The sequence below is a fragment of the Podarcis vaucheri genome (assembly GCF_965113315.1).
Source record: "Podarcis vaucheri genome assembly, chromosome: 2".
NCBI classification, from domain to species: domain Eukaryota; kingdom Metazoa; phylum Chordata; class Lepidosauria; order Squamata; family Lacertidae; genus Podarcis; species Podarcis vaucheri.
This window is the reverse complement of record NC_138760.1, coordinates 44,348,094-44,355,719: the sequence shown is the minus strand read 5'-3', so window position 1 is coordinate 44,355,719 and position 7,626 is coordinate 44,348,094. Positions and strand designations below refer to the sequence as shown.

The window sequence follows — 7,626 nt, the reverse complement described above, 5'->3', positions numbered from 1 at the left end:
GCCCTATAATCTAAATTGTGCTCATATTTTTCACAGCTATCTGCTTTTCTGATTTGCATCAACAATTGTCCTAACAATCACATCCACATTTCATAAAATTAAATGCCACAACTGTGGTCTAAAATTTGTGCTTATGTTCATGTCCTGTAAGTTTATTCTTCCCTCCAAAATTCTTTTTTTAAAAAAAATATCAAATCAAATCAAAACAGAATAAAGTAGTTTGGAAACTGGGTGCAATAGTTTTTTAGAGGGAGAATGCTGCCAGTGACATATGCATTTTTTTCATGGTGTCTCCTTTGAAAAGCTCTTAGGAGGATCTTCAAGAGAAAAGAGAGCCTTCTGGAAGCCATCTTCTGAAAAATAACTTCTGGTGGAAATGAAGTCCATGCATAAAATGTGCAGGCATGAGCATTCCCTGTGGAATCTTAACCAACATCTTCCATTTGCATGCCGAATGGCCAGCTCACATGCCTACCAGACTCATGGCAATCATTCTTTTCTTCACTTTGCCTTCGCACTCTCTCCACCTGTGGAGAATGTGAGGAAGAGAAGAAAGCCAGTTACATGGAAAAGTAAGTAGCCCTCTATCTCTTTTTGTGCAGAGACAAAAATATGATCCTTCTGTGCTCCTGAGGATTTCCTTGTTTACTGCTATAATTCAACAGTATGCATCTGAATGCTAGTTGCTGGGGAGAAAGCATGGAAAAAGACTCTTGTGCTCAGGTCCTGCTTGCGGTCTTCCCATAGGCAATATGCTGGGACAAAATGATGGACAAGATGGAGGACTTTCTTCTGATCCAGCAAGGGCTCTTGGGTTAACCAATGTTATGTACTGAGTTGAATAGGATCCAAAATGTAGCAGTCTGATTGGTCCTAGAACAATAGGATTCAGAATGCAGCAGTCTGATTGGTCCTAGAACAATGCAGCAGTATGATTGGTCCACAGGAGCCACCCAATCCAGCTCCAGGTGGAAGTGAATCCACAACCTGATTGGCCAACAGGAGAATCCCGGAATTAGCCAATCACACGGGGCCCATTGTGTAAATAATGTATATAAAGCAGATATTGTGGGGGAACTTCCATCCCTCCTCACCACTATGAGCTGAATAAAGAGCATGAAATCCACTCTCGACTCTGAGTATATTTCAACTAATAAATGACGTCACTCGAGAGTTAGCTAATTTTGAAAACTTAGTGTGTACCAAATCCTGGAAAAGAGTGGTCTTTTATTTTGTTCTCTATTTTTTGCCTCAAATGTGCACAATTCTAATGACTACAGAAGCAAGTGCTACAAAATATTAGTAATTATGAGAAAGGGATTTGGAACTATTCCAAACAAGAGGAATGCTAAGAGTTATATGTGCAAGTTTGCTCCTAACTATAATATGAAATTGAATGAAGATTTCTGTAATATTTTTTTACACCCACCAGCTTCAGAAAAAATATATGCTTACTGCTGTGGGGATTGCTGGAGATGTCAGCCTGCAGATGTCAACTTTTTCACATATGGTGGAGTTGTACAGGGGTAAAGACACTGTGGCAAATCATCTTAGTAATTATTAAAGATATAATTGGATATAAATTTCCATGCAATCTGTTAGAATTTGTTTTTCTTAGGATATTGATAAAGTAAAGTGAGAAATAAACAAATAAAGTGACAACTCTATTCCAGTCACACACACAAGGAGACTAAATTTCAGGTGCAGAAAAGATACTTTAATCCAGAAGTGTCCTATTCCTTTGCTGAGTATCAGTCTGCCAACCTTAGCAACTGTTTTCATGGGACTCCAGCAGCTATTTTGATCATGTCTGTGAACAGCGTGTCAGCAGAACAACCTGCACTTCCTAATAGCCAAGCACTGGAGAACAAACAGACTCTACTGTTTGAGGCATATCTCATTACTGAGGCGCATTGTTCATAAAGCATCAAAGCAACAGAGTTGCTGGGTGAGATGGAGCCAGGAAGAATGGCTCGTTGCTTATCTGAGTACTCTCCTTTGACTAAAGAAACTTCCATAGTTAGCAGTGAAACTTTGAAAAAGTATAATAGTGATTCTCCGGAGTACTACATTGTTCTGGAAGGGACTATAGCTCAGCAGAAGAGGGCATGTAGAGGACAAGGCCCCAGGTTTACAGGTCTCAGGTCCAGTTCCCGGAACCTCCAGTTTAAAGGGTCTTGTAGTAGGTTACATAGAAGACCCATGTCTGGAGAGCCACTTCTTTCAGAGTGAAAGCAGCCTTCTCAACCCTGATGTGCCGGATTTAGGTTTGATGAGGCCCTAAGCTACTGAAGGTAATGGGGCCCTTTATATGTCCAGCTGTCCTTTGTGGTGTTGCTGCTGCTGGAGTGGAGGAGGGTAGCAGTGAGGGCAGAGGAGCATGAGGTTGGCAGTGGGCGCAGATGCATGTGCCACCACCAAAAACCCAGCGCTTTCCCCTATCCACCCCTGCCTTGGTTAGCAGCAGCACCGCTGTGATTGAACAGAGTGTGTGGAAGTTGACATGTGGAAGAATGTTTTCAGGTTATTTTGCTGGTACCAAGTGGGATTCCTTCCCCTTACGCTGTGGGTTAAACCACAGAGCCTAGGACTTGCTGATCAGAAGGTCGGCAGTTTGAATCCCCACAATGGGGTGAGCTCACATTGCTCGGTCCCTGCTCCTGCCAACCTAGCAGTTTGAAAGCACGTCAAAGTGCAAGTAGATAAATAGGTACCACTCCGGTGGGAAGTTAAACGGCGTTTTCATGCCCTGCTCTGGTTCGCCAGAAGCGGCTTAGTCATGCTGGCCACATGACTGTGCGCCAGCTCCCTCGGCCAATAAAGCGAGATGAGTCGGTCACGACTGGACCTAATAGTCAGGGGCCCCTTTACCTTTTTACCCCACAACAAGTCAGGACTGGAAATATGAAAAAGCACTCAGCATATGATGTGCTGGAAAGATTCAGAGTCTACAAGGCTGGGGTTGGCCCACGGAGGAGAAAAGGGCTGTGAGGCCTCACTCCTTGTTATGTTCTGCAGAGTAACTTCTCACCAGGCCATTTGCCAATCAGAAAGAGAGAAGTGAGTATGAAGGAGATGCAATGATTAAATTTTGTTGTCCTTGTTAAGCCCTCTCAAGCTCCCATTGTGCCTCCCATTGTCCTGGCTTGCTGATGATCCACTATTCACAGAAGAGGCTAGTGATGGATGTTGCCCTGACCTAGCGGCACTGAGGCCTTCAGGCCTTGACCTATGCAGGTTGCAATTAGCCAGAATTAGTCATCTGTGTCTGTGGCTTGTCTTCCTCTAAACACCTAACAGTGTGAAAACTGCAGCCCCTTTCTCCCAGGCTCCTCTTTCCTAGTGCTTTGTGCCTGAACACACACACACACACACACACACACCCTCTCCCAAGGAGCCTGCTCTGGTTTTGTTTCTAGCTCTTTTAGAGCCTGTAGCAATCATTAAAAGAAATTTAGCAGCCCCATTATCACCCTGGGCAATTCTTAACTCATTAGCCTTTAAAGCTTCGGGTCTGAAAGGGGGGAAAGGTGAGAGAATCTTAAGCATCCTGTGTGTGGATTTTTGTGTTGAATGTTTTAATTGTAAATACGGCTTTGACAGTCATCGAAGATTGTGCTCATCATTCCAAGAGCCTGTTTCAGGGTGGATAAAATGAACTAGGAATTTTCCAGGTAAGGATAAACTGGATAAAGAATGATCTATGTGAATCAGCTGATAATGACCTGATGTGCTCTGGGGATCATCGTTGTGCATATTTTCTGTTTAGCAAGAGGAATTAATCGAAAATGGAGAAGTTTAACATGGAGCCAGCTAGCTTTGGAGGCGCAGCTGACTTCCCCTGACTGTGAACTCTCAAGGAGGGAACTGTTTATACTGACAAGATGCAACATCCTGTCTTGGAGATGTACACTTTAGCATTTTTGGCAAGCGGCATGCCTGAGTTCATGCTAAACTACAGCATTAACAATTCGCTATCTGATCCAATCTCTCAACATGAACTTCAAGCAAAGCTGCCCCCAATCCCTTTTTTTGCTTTGTCTCATAAAATGGTTTCAAAACAGAGAGGGGGCTGCCCTTGGGAGGAAGGAAAACTTAACTCAGAAGGTCAAAACGTGTGTGTGTAAACTAGCTTTTTGTAGTATTAGTCATTCTTCTTTTTCCCCATTTGATTGAAACTTTATTCCTTGTTATGTCGGATGGGAGATAAAGTCTTTATCTTAGGAAAAGGTAGTTGAAGTTAGGTGGGGTTTAAATCAGACACTGAGGCATCTCTTTTCTGCAAGCTACAGCTTACTTCAAAAGCTCAGACTTGGACATGTGCCTCTCTCAGGGTCTGCAAACAAGTCGCTATGTGCTTAAGGAGGGAGGGAGAGAAAGATGCTCACACATCCAGCAAAGATACGTAACTACTAAGTGCTATTGCTTCCAGTTGGACTGATGGCTCAGAAACCATATCCAAGGGATGTCAGAAAACAGGGTTGCCATGTGTCCTCTTTTTCCAGGACATGTCCTCTTTTTCAGGGGTAAAAATTCTCTCCATGGATTTTTTAAATTTGCCAAAATGTCTCCGGCTATACTTTCTGGGTGAGACATAGACATGTGGTGGTTGAAGATTTGCTTTCCTTTTCTCTTCTCCTGCCCTCCTCAGCAATATATCATAGCTTTTATAGTCTACACATAGTAGGGGTATTTAAAATGAGAGTTGCCATAGCATCCTCTTTTTTGCTCTTCAAAATAGGACAACCCTAGCAGGGACAATTTGCCCTATACCTACCAGGGGAATCAATTAGACTGGCAGGCACACTGGAGATGACCTCTCAGCAGTGGCCCCTATGCTTGTGGAAGTATATTCTAGTCGAAGGTTGGATAGCCCCATCATTACAAGCCTTTAGATAAGTCTTCAATTTGCTTCAAGTCACTTTTCTTAAAAGTTTGTTAAACTGCTACTGTATGACAAATAAAGCTAAGCTGCTTTATTAGTTTTGGTCATATTGGCTGTGAACACCTGCTCCCTGCCTTGCAGGCCTTTTCCCACCTGGCCTGGGAGGGCAGAGCCCTGACTGACTCCAGCTACAAAAGCTGAGGCTGCTGAACAAACTCTTGTGATGGGGCTTTGTTTAGAGGGGTCTGTTGTTTAAAGGGTGCAGGTGTTGATGTTATTCATATTAAGTTTTTCTATGTGGGAAATTTTCAATTTGGTTGTGTACTTGTTAATGTTTTATTTGTTTGACTACTTTTGCTATGTTTATAATTATGTAATTTTTGTATGTTGTAAGCCACCTTGAACATGGTGTTAATTTTGGAAAGGTGACATACAAATAAAATGATTGATTGATCGTGGGTGGGATGGTATTTAGTGTTATTTTATTACTATTTTGTTACATGTTGTAAATTTACGATTGTGATTTTACATGCTATGTTTAGCTAAGTTCAGAGCTTGGCCATAAAAGGTGGCTTAAAAGTACCTTCAGTAAGGAATTAATTCATAAAGCACCCTGCAGCCAATAGCCCTTCCAGATTCCCACTCCCTCCTTGGTACTTTACTAACCACCTGTTGCACCCCACCACTCAGGAATCACCTTTACATTCCCCTTCCCACAGCTCTGCTTTCCAATGCAGGTACACTTGATATTGCAGATTATGTAAAGAGTTGGTTGGGGGGGGGGCTCTTTTGGTTTTTGCAATGCAGAGATGCAAAAATTCCTGAGAAAGAAAAACAGGTGCACATCTAAAAGAACACAGTTACTTTGCAGATAGGCTGTGAGAACAAAATGAATCTATGAAAACAGTAAAGTAAATCATAGCACCAAGGAACAGATTTTTAAAGGTTGGTTCGGCTTATGCTGAATCTAACTTATTAACTGGTTCAACAATGCAGCCCCACCTCCTGGTTCTCAAGCATGATGCGGGATTCCATCTTCCATTTCTCACCTCCACGCCTATTAGATTTTCCCATAATGAACATAGGCTGTTTCCGCCAAGCCCATATTTATTTCCTAGGGAGGGTTGAACATAGTCAGTTGTGCTCTTTCCCCTCATGCATCCCACCAAACAGGGCTAGTAATAAACGCTTCCCTGACTGGAATGCTCATGAAGACAGTTCTCAAAATGTTATGATAACAGCCTCCAGGCGGGGAGTTGGGGTTGACTGACTAGCATCCTTCTCTCATATAACCTGCACCTGTTCCCTTTCAGAGTCAGGTTCCTCAGACCTGGGACCAAATCCCAAGGGCTGTTTTGGTTGGTTTTTGTTTTTGTTTTGCATTTTATCATCAGAGAAAAGCAAACATAACTACTCCTAGATCTGTAAAGGAGGAACATTTGCCAAGTCAAACATACGCTTGAATCCAGAGCAATAGGAAGTCCATGCTACACTATTCAGAGTCAGCATGCCATCTCCTTTTACACTGAGAACAGACTGAGGGGTGGAAGGCATCTATGAAGCAACAAACAAAGCCAGAGTCTATCCAACAAAAGTCGAAAGCCAGTATCCTGCTCCTAAACATATCAGAGAGCTGGTTGCTATCAGTCTGTGCACAACCAAGCATTAAATATTCCAGAAATAAGATGTAAATATTCACAAAGAGCAGCCTTTTTTGTAAAAAAAAAGAAGCCTCTATTTTCAGCTTGTGAAACGAACAGTAAATTCAGTATTGCAACTGCACATGCAGAAAACTCACCTCTCTGCAAACCACAGCTTTGTTTGCCATCTGATAACCTTTGCATATCACATCTTCCCAGCTTTGGCTTTGACCGTTGTAACTTGGACCGTTGTAACTTTGAACATATTTGATAACAATCGTGTGACTGGTGACTTGAGATCACATTCTCAGTTTATTATCTGGCTGGCTGGATGCTTGGTTAGTTACAAGGCTCTTTTCTATATGGAAAGCTTGCAAATCTTAAGAAAAAGGTTGTAGCCCCAGAGAGCAGAGTCTTAGTTTCTACAAAGTTTCTACACACTTAGTTTCTACAAAGGGTAGTCAGGAATCTTTTCAATTTATTTTTATGGCAAAGTAGGTAGTATATGGTCCACAGGGTCACATGTTTTTATTTTATTTATCCAACTTGAGTAGATAGATAGATAATTTATTAAGGTCAAAGACCAGCTCACATAACATAACACAATAAAAACAGCGTTCATAAAGATAAAATATACAATTGGAGCAGATTGCAGCAATAGCTCATGAGTTTAAATTTGAGTATTTATATACTGTTTTTCATATATATATTTTTAAAAAATGATTGCAATAAAGTTTTGTGAAAACCCTCCCTGGACTAGATGGTAATACACCTAGTTCCTTGAGGTCTTGAGCATGAGGGCTGTTAGCATTTGCACGGACTTCAAAAGATTCTTTTCTTATGGCAACTGAGAGTGAGTGATATTATTCCACTCTACATTTTAGCAGCATGTTTCTGCCTATCAAACCACTTCTAAAGGTACAGGAGCAGCCAATTCTACCCACCAACCTTTCCAATGTCGCACTTTTCTGCACCGGGCTGCTCTACTCATAATTGCAGCGATGTGTTTGCTGGGCCACTGAGTAACATGCTGTTGGTGTCATTTGCAGGATCTGAAATATAAGGCAATGTAAGGTGGGCAAGGTAAAACAGGGGCAGCAG

The 7,626-nt window shown here is 42.0% G+C and overlaps 1 long non-coding RNA gene across 1 annotated transcript; it reads right to left on the bottom strand.

Annotated features, from left to right (window-relative positions):
- Positions 1-202: 202 nt before the first annotated feature.
- Positions 203-6,740, bottom strand: LOC309527253. Its single transcript, XR_014217154.1, has 3 exons — positions 6,684-6,740; positions 5,888-5,999; positions 203-527 (listed from the first exon to the last, which is right to left on the bottom strand). It is a non-coding gene; the product is annotated as an uncharacterized lncRNA (long non-coding RNA).
- Positions 6,741-7,626: the final 886 nt, after the last annotated feature.